Below are 16,989 nucleotides of genomic sequence, written 5' to 3'. Positions count from 1 at the left end.
AAAAGATGCTATCTTAAATTAGACTATTAATGTCATAAGAGAGTCTGAAGATACACACTAATTCATGTTTTTAATGATGTGAATAATTCAGTTCCTGATATCTTGCGATTAAATACAGATATCGTTAATTATTTATTGATATCTTGAATAGGTAATTTATATACCCAAGGGTAATAACTCTCCTTAAAGTGATTTCTCCTTAAAGTGGTCCCCCACTCGAGGCAACAACTTGTGACACGTAAAGCGAGATCCAAGCTCACTCGTTACCGTCTGATGGGAACTGGGAGAAATTATAGATATGTAGCCGGAAGTATTTGAAATTGTCTGTAAATTATTCCCCGACCTTCTGGTGACTGAAACAGTTCGTACTACAGATATCAGCAATTGATAAAGATATCGTCAAAAGTATTGATGATTTAAAATATTTTGAATTTAATTACATGAACTCTATCCGAGGATGTGACTGATGAAGATTTCAACGTTAAAGATGAAATTGACTCTGATAAATGTGATGATATGACACGCTTCATTTTAGATTTTGCCTATAACATAGGAGGAGGTTTTAACCGACATTGCTGTTTTATTAATTCCAGAATTTGAGATATACAACAGACATTGTGGTACCATATCTTTCAGTGCTTTTCAAAGTCATGTTTGAACATGCTTACTTTCCAGAATCATGGTCGGAGGCTGTCATTGTTCCTCCATACAAGGAAGGTGATATACACTCCCCATCTAACTATAGAGGTATTTAGCAAGGCTTATGTGTCTATACTAAACAGGAGGTTAACTTATTGTTGTGAGGCATATGGTACAGGCTGGTTCCGTCACGATTACTCCACCACTGTTAATACAATGTATATTTATCCTCCAGTCTAGTATCCAGAGGTACCTGGGTAAGCAAAAGGTTAAACATTATTGTGTTTTCGTGGATTTTGCTAAAGCATTCGACAGTGTAAGTCGTTTGAAATTATGGTCAGTATTGAAATCTAGAGGTGTTTCCCCCAAAGTGGTTAACTCTATACAGTCAATTTATTCTTTCGTTAAGGCTAGCGTAAAAGATGATAACGTACTGTCAGGATTTTCCCCGTGCTCACGTACAGTCACTGACTGTACATGTGTCTTAAGCCCTCTGTTTTTTTTCTATTTTTTAACGAGTTGGCAGTTGAGATAGAACGAAATTCAATATCAGAGATCGATTACATCCTGATGTTATTCAGATATTTCTTCTTCTTTTTGGGGATGACATCGTACTTATATTTGATACTAGTGGAGGGCTACAGAAGCGCATCATTGTTTCAGAAAGGTTTTGTTTAGAATATGGTCTTCAGGTCCGTTCGGATAAGACAAAACTTGTCATGTTTCAGAAAGGTGGTATTTTATCAAAAACAGAAAGTTGGTTTTACAACAGTTGGAAGTTGGAAGCTGACCTTCACATAGGCATCTAGGTATAACATTCACAAGGGGCTTGTCTTGGTCTAGTCATTGTTCCAATGCTGCCGTGCAAGGTAAAAAGGCCTTATTGGTATTCTTAAAACAATAAGTAAACTGGGCAACATAGCTCATGAATTATACTTTAAGATATTTGATATGAAAATAGCTCCTATTCTGCTGTGTGGCGCCGAGGTCTGGGGATTCTGTCGGAATGATTATATCGAATCTGTACACACACTGGCTTGCAAACGGTTTTGAGGTGTTAAGATGTCCACAACTTATAATAGAGCTCGTTGTGAATGTGGGCGGTTTCACCTATATATCCAAGCACTAAAGTAATAAAGTAATAAAGTATTGGTTAAAAGTAATATATCAAGTATGTCTGAATCTCGTCATCCCCCAAATGTTATCATATGACGTTAATGGCTTGAGATCGTAAAAGAGTTAATTGGACGTCGAAATGTCGAGATCTGTTGTACAGTTTGGGTTTTGGTTTTGTTTGGGAGCAGCAAGCTGTTAATTCTCCTACTTCGTTTTTAACTGAATTTATGAGTCGGCTTAAATGTGTTCATGAATAGAATTGGTACAGTTCACTTCAAAATGGCAGCAAATCTATGTATTATTCTTATATCAAAATATCACTGTTCAGGAAATTGTATGTAAATGTGATTTACATTAAAAAGTTTAGAGTAGCACTCGCACAGTTTAGATGTTTTTCATATCATTTACGTATTGAAACTGGAAGATATTTTAATGAAGACAGAAAAGATAGGTTATGTTTACATTACGATGAAGGTTATACTGAGGATGAGTACCACTTTCTCCTCGTGTGTTCCATATTCAAACAGCTCTGCTTGAATCATTTACAAAAAGCCGTTTATATCAACCCAAGTAAAGCCAGATTCAAATCCATGTCATCATCAGATTGTAACCTTATAGCTAACTTAGCTAGCTTTATTTATCATGCAGTTCATCTAAGATGTTAAGATTATCAATCTATACTGTACACAGTATGTTGTGCCATACACAGTGCAACGTTTGCAGTTATGAGCCGATGGTTTACACTTCTGTAATAATAGAAATGAAAAAGTACATTAACTGAATCAGAGATACTGTTCACGATTTAATCACATCTCACATGCATTTGTAGATATGACAAGATGGCTTGCAATGGATTTAAAACATCGTTGATAATTTCTAACCTGATTATGTACGATATGATGACAATTATTGTATTGATTTCGTAAACACTTTGAAAAAGCACATTTCTGTTGACAGCGTCTTTTCTATTTATGTAGGAACTGTAGTAACCCACTATCCATAAATCATACAGAGAGTACTTTCATGTCATTATCTATCAGTAATATATCGCCGTGTAAGAGAGAGTCTAACAGAGGAAATACGGTACTTGAGAGTGAGTGAATGAGTTTAGTTTTACGCTCACTTAGCAATATTTCAGCTATATGGCGGCGGTTTGTAAATAATGGAGTCTGGACCAGACAATCCAGTGATCACCGACATGAGTATCGATCTGCGCAATTGGGAACGGATGACATGTGTCAACCAAGTGAGCGAGCCTGACCACCCGATCCCGTTAGTCGCCTCTTACAAGCATAGTCGCTTTTTATGGCAAGCATGGGTTGCTGAAGGCGTATTCTACCCCGGGACCTTCACGGGTCACGGTACTTGAGATATTGTAGTGCAGCGTTAAAGAACAAACAAAACATGTTACCACTACATCATCACCATACACGCACGTTGTATGCAGTAGCAGCTTTATCTTGAGCCATTCAGCAGTTATGTATGCATGTTTGATGTATCTGAGCTAGGTAATGGCGTTCGAACTGAGTATAACGTCTTGTTCGTCTACACATTATGTACTTATCATACCGAGCAGGTTCCAAGGGCCTCACCCTGATATTTGTCTTATCCAGCTTTCCAGCTGCACACACTCGTCGTAACCAAGTACACTTGGTGCTAACTTCCTGCAGAATATTCTCGCTCTGTTGCCAAGATCTGTCGTAATAGCGGCAGTGTTGTTTAATCATGTTCCCTGGGAAAATGTCAGTTTACGTGGAAATAGGAAAATAGTGTGGTGCAAATCATCACAGGACTATAAATTTTGCAGTCTTTACAATTAGCGAAGCAAACCTATCTGACCTCTGTGTGCTGACCTATCATGTATCTAACACTTAAGGAACAGTTCCGTTTACTGTTTGTTGCTTAAAGGCGCACGCAATAGTTCTCACCTGTGTGACGGCGGTCTGGATACTGACGAGTCTGGATTGGACAAGTCAGTGATTTGCATGACATGATCATCCATCAACTCCGTGGATGGGGATATGAATCAGCCAAGTCAAACGGATTTCATATGTCGCCTCGTAAAAGCATTGGGCTGACCAGTTCTGCTCCACAACATCAAGTCGCGAAATGCTTCAAAATCGTTGATGCAGCTGTAAAAAATAGGTTCACTCACTACGCCACATGTTAAAACAGAGGTTGAATGGTTTCGTTCACACGTGTACACTATATGAGATCAAACAATGGACGGGGCCTCGCATGGAAACTACGTTTGATAATTGTTTTCTACAGTTAGCTAAGAAGCATTATATAAATACAAAAACCCTATATAGTTTTCAATTTTTTGTAAATGTTACAGTTTCTAGAGTGCTTGACCAAGCGTGCTTGCTCCATTTACGACCCCGACTACAGCTACGCCTACCGTGACGGTGAAGTAGCCTAGTGATCCATATATGTTTTCCATACGTAATTTCTTGTGTGCGGATAACATAGACCATGCTCAGGGCCGTTGACCTTTTGCCCTGAAACTAGACCTTCACACGTTATATCACATACGTTCATTGCTTTTTTTTAACATCTCTGAAGAAATCTCTGTGGCTGTGAAACATACCTTAGGTGTTTATGATGTTATCACATGTGTGTTTTCATTCGCGTAGTCATAAATGCGGACATACAAGTACACCTATATGACATTTACTCTTTTATAATCTTGACCACAGTGTTTGCAGTATCAAAACTATTGTGACACTTTGGAAAAGCTGAGCTTCAGCCCGGGCAGTTGTACCCTGCTGCAATGTATTGTTACTGAATGAAAAGCTGAGCTTCAACCTGTGCAGTTGTACCCTGCTGTAATGTATTGTAACTGAATGGAGAGCCAAAATGTCTAATACTTTTGCATATTCTTGTTGCTCTCCCTATACCTTAACTAAACATTCCACAAAGGAATGGGGAGAGCTACAGTCACGTGTGACGATATCAGTAGTGTGGCTGTATTTTTAGAGGCCATCATACAAAAATAAAAACTACCTTTCAGAACATTGACATAATGTATCCAGTAGCTTATGTACTGTCTGGTTGTTCTTTCGTCTGACCATACACATATGTTAAAATTTGTACAGTGAGTATACAGGGCACCTCCTAGATCACCCACATTTTAAGAAAGGTAGAAGGCGTTCTACTACGGCTTGGTGCCGCTACAAGAGAATGCTGATCCGGCGAAAAGCCTGCTGTTCCAGGTGTTCCATCAATGGTCTGTGTAACACAAATAAAGATGTGTCAAAAGCGAGGTGTACGTAACTCTGTTACTGACAAAAATGCCATTAACCTGGACCTTGGGTGTACAGAACGAAAGGTGAAAATAATTTTAGAAGGTACGGTGTCGGTAAATCTTGTTTGTGTGTTTAGTCTGTCATTTTGTATTTGCTAAAGTAACGTGTAGCTCTAGACGTTATGTTAAGAGAAATATTTTTGTAGCGTCGCTGGACAACTCTGTTGGGGCTGGGGGTTCGAACTCAAGATAAGCTGATTATCAATATCCATATGACCAAAACTGCTGACCCCCCTCCCCTACTCATGTGTACAAAATTGACATGACACCCCCACCCACTATCTTCCCAGAATATGATGCCCCCGCCTCCACGTTTTGTCTCTATCCCAATAGATCTACAAATCTGCACTGTAATGTAAGCACATATGCACATCTTTGTAAATGTTTAAAATGGACAAACATGTGGTTTAAAGAAAAAAATATTGGAGTTTGATTTTATAAGCATGAAAGATATATTTACATAAATTTCGTAAGAGTGTTTCTTCATTTGTTGATAACAGCGACTTGAAATTACAGTAGTTTGGTTGTTTCTGATATACACATTGAGGGTGTTTTAATCTTAGTGAGTTTTATTCAGCACATACAAAATATAATGAAACTTGTGTCCTACACCTAGATGACACAATGGCCAGATGCGTTCAGCAACCTCAACATGTAACCATCAGCCCTCATTATACTTTAGCCTTAATAATCCACATCGAAATTTGATCAAAATATTTCGATATTTTAAAGTTTTACACAATGGGGATGTCTTCAGCACTCGCCATATATGATAGCAATAGGTGTTTGAGGGCTGACGAAATGAACCTTGTCTATTTCATAAAATTTATGCATTCCCAAGATTTCTGCTCCATACAGTAATATCGGTTGTTACTGCGCATCAAAAATCTTAAACACTGGGATCTATTATTCCCGTTCCATTTACATTACTTATTACTTCCATTAAAGCCCGCTTGGCCTTCAGTGCTAAATCATTGATGGGGTAGCCTAGAGGTTGAACCATTCGCTCGTCACGGCGAAGACCCGGGTTCCATTCCCCAAGTGGCTACAATGTGTGAAGCCCTTTTCTGGTGTCCCCAGCCTTGATATTTCTGGAATATTCAAGTTTGCAGCACCTCGATCTGTCCGCCGACATTACACCGGCACGCCATGGTGCAACTTAGATGCAATAAGAGCAGCGTTATAACACGTAGGATGAACAATCATTATCTCATGATGATCGTTCTCTACGACATTCACTTTCCACCTCTACGACATTCACTTTCCACCTCTACAACATTCACTTTCCACCTCTACGACATTCACTTTTCACCTTCATTTCGCACTAACGTCATGATTACCGTCATATCATGGCTTCTAATAATACAGCCAACACTCACCCGGTTTATTCCATATCTAAGTAGACTCATATTACACTCGAAGAAATAAATGGAAACGAGTAGACTGGTATAAAAGGAAGCGCATCTCCATTCCACACACACTACTGACCCATTGATATTTCTCTATCGTGCCCACATTGACGTCAGGTCCAGGCAGACGTCAGGAGCAGACGATCACCAACTCTCCAATAAATCCATCCCTTCCACCCCTATCATGAAATGAACCCATCCAGTAACATTTGGAAGGAGTGAAAGACACTCACATTGTTCTGCTAGCAATGCAGCCTGACAGGGGTGCTAGTTTGGTGTGATATGAGAACATGTTTTTCACCACTATTACCGTTAGTGTGATATCCTTGCGTTCATCCCTGGCCCATATCTCCATAGATTGGAGCTGGCGGTGTATATTATAGACACGCTATACATTCCCATGTAGCCAGTCCACTGGTTGCCAGAACAGCACCAAGGCTTGACAATGCCGCCCATCAGGTAGGCTGATAAATCCTTTAACTGACCCCTATTCATCGTTCACTATTACCACCGATTCGAAATAAAGTATGTGCATGATTAATATAAAGATGCTTTAAAATCAAAATTAATATATGAAAATACTCTATGTTGTAAGGAATTATATATTACCCAAATCACGGGATCTATGTTATGACGATAGGTCATTTAGTCATGCTGCATTAGGATGTACACGTGTCGTTTTGGTATTGAATGATGTCTTATGAATATACAATTATGTTCGCATCTTGACCCCTTTATATGCTGATATGTAACATTGTGCCGTACATTTGCTCATGTCGTAAATTCAAACAACTTGATTAACCAGAGTATCATTTATCATAATCCGTAGTCATGGTTACGTGTCTTGGAACTTCTGAGCAGTATCAGGTGTCATGATGCCATGTGTTGTGGAAGGATGGTGATCTGTGGCTATATCTGTAGTGGATAATGGTATTATACCATATGCTATCTGCACGTTTTGCCACCTGTAATGAGGGCAGTTTGATGTAAAACTGGGGGAAATCTGTTATTCGGTAATTCAGCCTCGTTTGGCGTTTGGATATTTGTACTATATGTCTTTCACAGGGAGTCTTTCATTGCTCACGTATATCTCATAAGATCTATCGCGTTATGAAAACCATAAAGAGTTTGAAAGAGTAAGTGAGTATGGTTGTACGCCGCTGTATTAATATTCCAACAACATCACGTAAGGGGGACACCAGAATAGGTACATATTGTACCGATATCGGGAATCGAAACCGGTTCTCCAGCGTGACGAGTGAACACTTTAGCCGCTGGACTACCCCGCCGTCCCGACAGAACGAGTTAGAGTAAGAGGGACGTATACATCGCTTGCAACATTTTAAACCCAGGATGAAATGAGAGCAAAGAGACACAACTCATTTTTTGTTCGACACTTAACATTATTTGCTAGGCATTTCGTGTGTGTTTATTGTACTTATTTGACCAAGTGAAAAGACCTAATAACATGGTGCTCTTTCATGCACGTGGCGATATGATTGATCAACTTTTGAGCGTTTTCACCTAATTCAACTCAAGCGACATTATGAAGATCAAGATTTGAATTGGTCTTCCAACCCATGTTTGTCAAAAGAGTAGGCTAACTGATCAACTACCGCCACAAAGCCTGAAAGTTGCTGGGTGCGATGTTAAACGAGACAGGTAAACAACCGATCCACATTTGTATCGTCGATGACCATGTTTAGAGTTTTTACAGAACGGTACCCAAGTTCGATTCTCCATATGGCTAGAATTGGTGAATCACTGGTGAAACCTATATAGCCACCATACTCACTAATACACTTACTTACCGAATTCGTTCAAGACGCCACAACGTTATGTTTGAAACCTGTTACGCTGACATAAGCGATTTAAGACGTACGGTATTCCACGTTGTTGTCGGTAACGGAGAAGTAGGACTATGTGTAACGAACACAATGCTGGCACATATTGTCTTACATTAGGCCGCAGTCACCGGAGTACTGTGGTACAGACACTCGATAATAAAGAACCGTGGTAGTGTGCTCTATAATTAGACAACGCGTCCCACTGTAATCAGATAATGAGATCACACAACGGCAACGTGTAAACAAGTCCTCATGTGTAAACAATCAACCCCAGGTAGGGCAACATGATTTGTTTATGTGTTCTGTGTGCGCCAATAAATATGACGGTTGATAATGTTATTGCTTGGAAAACCTTTTCTTATCACGACCTGTGCGGGGTGGATATAAAACGACATTTGTATTCCTTTCCGGAGTGATCATTGGCAGTTGTGCCCCTTGGGTGTGGCAGGATTCAGTGATTTCTGCCTCGAGTATGAGGTTATCACTGGTTGTTATGCTTGGTTTGAGAGCGCCACACTCGGGTGTTTGGTTGCAACCAAACAGTAGCGCCTGAGACATGCATCCTCTCCATCTTCTCAATGGCACAGATCTACCAGCAATGTCCAACAGGTTCCGCCGGGCTGTGTTTGCTGCCTCGCAGACTGTGGATAAATGGGGTTTAAGATTATGTTTAAGTGCACTTATATTGCGGGTGCATGCTCATGTCTGTGTCTGCTTGTACTTGTCGACCACATGATGCTGACTTTGGTATTTTACACCGTGAATTTACCACTCGAAAATCTGGACGCAGGGCGTGTTATCAAAGAAGTATATCCACAATCTTGAATCAGTTAAACAAACTGATATGTGAGTAAAAAGGTTTGTGCCCTATGGGAAATAGGCAAACCTGAGGAACTGAGACGACTTTACTTTGCGTAATTCCTTCAATGTTAGGCTTTGAAGTTAAAATATACCCGTGCTCGTTGGTTTCAACAAAGTGGTGGACATCTAAGACCAACATTACTTCTGGACTTCCTCTCTCGGCAAGCTGACACGCAATGATATATCAGTCTATAACACAGTCTAAACGGCAGAGCAACAATTCACTTACTCATTCACGAGAAACGCCAAGGATATATTATAAACCAGCAAACAATTCCACTTATATTGAAAAGGAATGTGTGATTCAGAACCAGGGTCGCAACCCACAGAAGATTCGTTGCGCTACAACATTCGTACGCCTATGATAAGGTATAGAGCTACGATAGGTAACGTTGCGAACGACTAATGGATCAGGATACTGAACCTGTGGAAAATCTCGATTGTTTCATACAGGTCTCCAGCATTGCAGAAAGGGTTTGTCGGAAGGGAAGTAATGTGGTTGAGGGACTGTTTAACAGTCTACTCTTCCTCTATCATAATAACTCTCCCGTACTCTTTATTGTATATGACTCATGCATGTCTTGCACCACTGGCTCGGTAAGGTTATAACACCGCTTGTAAATAAACAGAAAAACAAATGTCGAGGAGCCAGAATAAACAAGTCCGGGAAACATGACGGATGCCGTCACGGAACGGAATGCGATATGTTTGTATCATTTAGGTTTGATACATATTCATCAATAATATTTCCTTTCCTGCTTCAGCTGAGATAAATACATAACAGTCCCATAAAAAAAGCTTCTTTAGATGCACGATACTGAACAGGAGATATCGGTGTTTGATGTCAGCTTAACATCAATGATACTATAGAGTAGGAGGAAATAACTTATCAAAAGTCTATTCACCAATATCAAGCAAAGGCGGAAAGAAATGTCAGTCTTGACATTAAAACACTTCAGCATAACTTTGATTTATACTGCGATCCCCCTTGACACATCTGTAAGGGTTATAGTAATGGGCATTTCGCTGGAGCGGGTAAGTGGATCAGTTTTCAGAGGTAAACACGTTTGTCTGTGGTGGTGGGTAAGTGGGGGTAATACTATCCAAGGGCACCTGCTATCTTACATATGCCGTGGCGTCAGGTGTATAGCGGTATTGGCTATTGCCAGAGACAATGGCCAAAACAAGAGCAGTTCATGATCAGTCCCCGCTCTTCCTCCGTCTGTGAAACGAATGATCCGACCCCTGCTGTAACCGTTATGGTACCGGAGGCTGTTCTTGTATCAGATAAAACTGAACGTTTTATTTGGAGATTACTGACTGACTGACTGTTATCAAAGAAATACATACACATGCACAAACACGTTTTATGTTTTTGTTTTGCGATAAACTAGCCCTCAAAGAGTTCCTCACTGTCGATTTGTGATCCCTTAGACCTCGTAAGGCCAGTCATCCTTAGCCCCCCGATCGCCCACCCATACACACCTTCACCATCACCTATCCCTCTACCTGTCTCCCTACCTCTCCCTTTCAGGTACCCGACGCCAGACTTCACTTGGTAAATCTCGTCCCGTGGGGATTCCTACTTAATCCCGACCCTCTGCTATACACCTACACCTATGACATCTCCCAACCTTAGCTCCTCACTTGGAACCCCCTATCCCTTGCCCATCAGCTCTTCTACCTTCCTTCCTAGTCTCTGTCTCACGGTCCTCGAACCATATTATTTTCCCTACAACAGCTTATCCCTCCATACAATACTGAAACCCTAAATGAGGCAAGTCTTGATTTCCCCAGGTTCAGAATCTCTGATACCCGAGGCTCCTTTTCAGTTTAAATGGATTTATTTGTTACGATCCAAATTATATATATTCAGAGACCAAGAGTTAGTCTACTCCATTCCAGGAACATTTTGAACCCTGGGACGCATATACATTAACCACGCGCTCCCTTGGTTCTATGTACATCTCAACCCATCGTATCTTTCATCCTTTAATACATCGTAACATGTAATCAAGCTGCCTGTATCTGCTATCACCCCAACCATGACTGCCCGCCTCCCCGTGAGTGGTAATCGCGACCCCGTGTAGTGGGGGGTGACCAGTCACTGAGCGGGGATGCAAACATCTGAGGCGTTATCAGTCGCCTTCATCCTCTCGACAAGTCAGCATCCATCTGCCACAGAACGCAGGGACGAGGAACCGTTCGCGTGTACATCCAAACGCCTCCTCACGACACAGGATTACCGTTGTGGACGTTGTAGACAAACAAGAATGAGGTGAGAGTAGGTGCCGCCGGTGTGTACATTATCCATCCTATACACTTACAACCCCTTACCCTCTACCCATCCCTCGCGCTGTCATCTTTCTCAAACATATGCTTACCTTGAACTCTGCCTGGACTGAACCTCTAACATCCGTATATTCACCCAGCCTGCAGTGTGTGCAATCTACCTATATTGTTAATATATTCCAGTCATTTATACCCATTTCAGTATATTACCAGTCAGCACATTTACTGTTATTGTAACCTTGCACTGTGTCATGAGTAGCAGTAATGGCATCATCACTCGGAAGTCCAATAAAGTGATGCTATTTTGGTACTCCGTGGCCGGCAACCACTTGGTACTCGATGGCCGGCAACCGCTTGATACATGCATGTGGTACTCCGTGGTCGGCAACCACTTGATACATGCATGTGATACTTCGTGGCCGGCAACCACTTGATACATGCATGTGGTACTTCGTGGCCGGCAACCACGTGATGCATGCATGTGGTACTCCGTGGCCGGCAACCACTTGATACATGCATGTGGTACACCGTGGCCGGGAACCACTTCATACATGCATGTGGTACACCGTGGCCGGCAACCACTTGATGCATGCATGTGGTACTTCGTGGCCGGCAACCACTTGATACGTGCATGTGGTACTCCGTGGCCGGCAACCACTTGATACATGCATGTGGTACTCCGTGGCCGGCAACCACTTGATACATGCATGTGGTACACCGTGGCCGGGAACCACTTGATACATGCATGTGGTACTCCGTGGCCGGCAACCACTTGATGCATGCATGTGGTACTTCGTGGTCGGCAACCACTTGATACGTGCATGTGGTACTCCGTGGCCGGGAACCACTTGATACGTGCATGTGGTACTCCGTGGCCGGCAACCACTTGATACATGCATGTGATACTCCGTGGCCGGCAACCACTTGATACGTCCATGTGGTACTCCGTGGCCGGCAACCACTTGATACGTGCATGTGGTACTCCGTGGCCGGGAACCACTTGATACGTGCATGTGGTACTCCGTGGCCGGCAACCACTTGATACGTGCATGTGGTACTCCGTGGTCGACAACCACTTGATACATGCATGTGATACTCCGTGGCCGGCAACCACTTGATACGTGCATGTGGTACTCCGTGGTCGGCAACCACTTGATACGTGCATGTGGTACTCCGTGGTCGGCAACTGGTACTCCGTGGCCGGCAACCACTTGATACATGCATGTGGTACTTCGTGGCCGGCAACCACTTGATACATGCATGTGGTACTCCGTGGTCGGCAACTACTTGATACATACATGTGATACTCCGTGGCCGGCAACCACTTGATACATGCATGTGGTACTCCGTGGCCGGCAACTGGTACTCCGTGCCCAGCAACCACTTGATACGTGCATGTGGTACTCCATGGTGGGCAACTGGTACTCCGTGGCCGGCAACCACTTGATACATGCATGTGATACTCCGTGGCCGGCAACCACTTGATACATGCATGTGATACTCCGTGGCCGGCAACCACTTGATGCATGCATGTGGTACTCCGTGGCCGGCAACTGGTACTCCGTGGCCGGCAACCACTTGATGCATGCATGTGGTACTCCGTGGCCGGCAACCACTTGATGCATGCATGTGATACTCCGTGGCCGGCAACCACTTGATGCATGCATGTGGTACTCCGTGGCCGGCAACCACTTGATACATGCATGTGATACTCCGTGGTCGGCAACCATTTGATACATGCATGTGGTACTTCGTGGCCGGCAACCACTTGATACATGCATGTGGTACTTCGTGGCCGGCAACCACTTGATACATGCATGTGGTACTCCGTGGCCGGCAACCACTTGATGCATGCATGTGGTACTCCGTGGCCGGCAACTGGTACTCCATGGTCGGCAACCACTTGATACATGCATGTGGTACTTCGTGGCCGGCAACCGCTTGATACATGCATGTGGTACTCCGTGGTCGGCAACCACTTGATACATGCATGTGGTACTCCGTGGCCGGCAACCACTTGATGCATGCATGTGGTACTCCGTGGTCGACAACCACTTGATACATACATGTGGTACTCCATGGTCGACAACCACTTGATGCATGCATGTGGTACTCCGTGGTCGGCAACCACTTGATGCATGCATGTGGTACTGAGTGGTCGGCAACCACTTGATACATGCATTTGGCACTAATACCGTTATGGCACACACAGAGCTGATCATCTCTCATGTCTTGACAGTAGAGACGGCAAATGAATTAATGTTGACCAACGCTCCAGTCAGACATATGTGTACACCGCAGTGCTTGTGTCAGTGGGATACTGCGCTATCAACGATCCTCGTCACTGGGTCGGTCACAGAATTATCTATGTCATACCTTCTTTTTATTAGGCTCTTTCGGGTGACATAAACGATTCAGTGGAAGGTGCGCCAGTACATGTTTAAGCGCTTGATTTACTAAGTACATAATTCAGTGTTTCTTCTGCAAACACACGATTCAATGCTATATACACATGTACACGATTCAGTGCTGGTACATGTTTCGATGCTTGATCGACTAGTGCGATTCAGCGCTAGATATGTTTGTATATCACACCAATTCAATGTTTCATATACTAGTGTAAAATACAATGTTTGATATACGGGTACATGATTCAATATTTGATAAAAGATCACATGATTCAGTGTTTGAGACACACGTACTATCTTCTTGCTCAGCTCTGTAGATGAGTGGATCTAATTACATATCATAGAACGGTGTCAGAACATCGATAAACTTCCCATGTTTTGATTTTCCAACCATAGCAGAAGAAAGCTAAACGATACTTGAAATTTTCCCGATCTCCTGATCACACATTGACGTCGGTCGCCACGACGATGGCGTTATTTTACAACAGGTGCATTGTTACTGCTGTTGTTATGGAAATGTCGGTCATGCAGTTTATTGATACTTAGATAAAAGCAACATTGATATAAGCAACACAAACAAAGTTTTAAGGTACAACTATATTTATTACCAGAGCCTGAATTTTCTAAATAAACATGAATTTTCTAAATAAAAAATGAAGACATTGTCATAACACATACAACACGCGGCGACTGTTCCTGTCAAACACAGCTTAAGGCATCGTGTTGAAACATGACTGAAGAGCTGAATGTCGGCATCACTATCAGTAGTCTTTCGGCTGTAACAGCCTCTCACTGTCTACTTACAAAACATGTCTAATATACATTAATAGCCGCAGTGTCATTCTCGATTAGTTTTCAGGATTATACCATGGATAAGATGAGATGAGATATTTATTGCATAGGTTTCCATGAAGAAACAGTGGTAATGCTCTATAAACTACAAATAGTAGGATGAAAGATATAAACTGCATGTACATCATAGCTACATATCATGACACGTTACTCTCTGCTAAATATAATTAACACAGAATGTCCCTCGCTCGTCTGAGTGATGTCACTGGACAGCAACATTTCGTCTATTAGAATCGGGATAAATAAGTTTGGTAGCGAACGGGTGTATTTATTAGTACAAAATGATAACATCCACGGAATATTTGAGGATGTCGTACAAACTATGAGCTTTAAGACAACAACATATTTGGTAAATACGACATATTCTTCTATTATCTTTTTTGTTGATTTAACAACCTTAAAGAAATGTTTTTGGAGACTGAAAAAACAACGACATTTCTATTGGCAAATACTGAATAACATAATCAGATGGAATACCATTAATTAAATAATTTAAGGTTTCCTGTCTTTTCAGGTTTATCAGATCATCCCGTATGGCCAAATGATGTTCACCTTCTTTTGTTTAGTACTGGGGATGGCACACCTAATTGTAGAAATCAAACAATAATTTCACATCCACATTTTTGGTTTCCATTGACCATATACATTTAGCTGCACTGCTCTTACACAGGCCACTCACACTGAGGAAGTAGTATATTACATACAGAAGGTGTCGTTGCTGTTGTCAGTAACTTGAGAATCAGTTCAACTGTTCTGTGAATGTAACAGCAGTGTTAGACAGCGAGAAACGTCGAAATACAAGGACAGCCGCATCACTATGACATGTATATATGAATGTATACAATGTATTTAGCTTAGGATTGTATATATACACTTTCTTGCCTCACACAAAAATGTTGGTTCTTTATTTTCAATGTACCCCGCTCACAAGCGAGTTCTGTGTACCCCACAAGGAATGCCGAGCTCTTTTGATACTTCGTGGTAGTATTTTTTTTTTATCTGAAATAACATTTTATGATTTACGGAAATTACCGATCTTTTGCGGATGCAATCGAGAGAAGGGAGATAACTCTAAATCTGTTTTTCGTGTAGTCTCCAAAATCTAGCGATGGCTCCAAAACATATTTGTCCCCTTGCTTCCAACAGTTCAAAAGTAACATTAAGGTGTTCTGTTAGATAAATGCATTATTCACTGGTATAAACAAACCCATGTCACCCTCATGACCAGTGACCAACTCACAATGTCCCAGCACATACAACTAAAATATATCAGTGTTTATATGGAGTGCATATAAACTTACGACAGATTGAAGCGCTCACAACTTTGGGTTCAAAGATTATCTGGTAAATGGCTGAAGACTTTATATCTAAGCTGCCAAAGTGATCTCCGTATCTCTGTATTACTGTCAAGAAGTATGCAGTACTACCGTCTTTTCTCTGTTAAAGTCCAGGCTATTATCAACTTGAGTTTACATTTAGATCAAGAGGTCTGTATGTTAAAGGTTTGTTACATAGTCAAAGAGGATTGGTTCTAACATGGTAACCTTACCTATATACACAGTCCTTAGTTACAACCGGTTCTGTATAGAGATCACCCGAAAAACGGCTACAAGAAATAGTAGAACTGGGTTATTTTACAGCCTAACTTTCCATATGTACACGAATCGCTCGTAAGCTGGATAGATATCTGTAATTGGGAACGTCTCCATAACTATACAGACAAACAAGTACCCCGTATAATTCCATAATATTATTATATGTATTGTATGTACAAATCACTGATTATATGTCATTAAAATCTGACTACTATATGTCACCAGTCACCTACTGATGAATGCTGCTGTCGTGTTGAATCACAGCCCACACGCTCATTACACTTGACGTATTAATTCCAGACACAGTATGATATGATCACACTGTACCCCACCTACTGATTGCAGAAACACTATGATATAACCATAGTGTACAGGACGTATCAATTTCATAGACTCCCTGGTATAATCATAGTGTGCCCTACGTAATAATTCGACAGACCCCATGATATAACCATGGTGTACTGGACGTATTAAGTCCAGAAACCGTGTGATATAACCATAGTGTACTGGACGTATTAAGTCCAGATACCATGTGATATAACCATAGTGTACTGGACGTATTAAGTCCAGATACCATGTGATATAACCATAGTGTACTGGACGTATTAAGTCCAGATACCATGTGATATAACCATAGTGTACTGGACGTATTAAGTCCAGATA

Source organism: Haliotis asinina, chromosome 3 (genome assembly GCF_037392515.1).
Source record: "Haliotis asinina isolate JCU_RB_2024 chromosome 3, JCU_Hal_asi_v2, whole genome shotgun sequence".
Lineage (NCBI taxonomy): Eukaryota > Metazoa > Mollusca > Gastropoda > Lepetellida > Haliotidae > Haliotis > Haliotis asinina.
Note: the sequence above shows the minus strand (reverse complement) of the source record.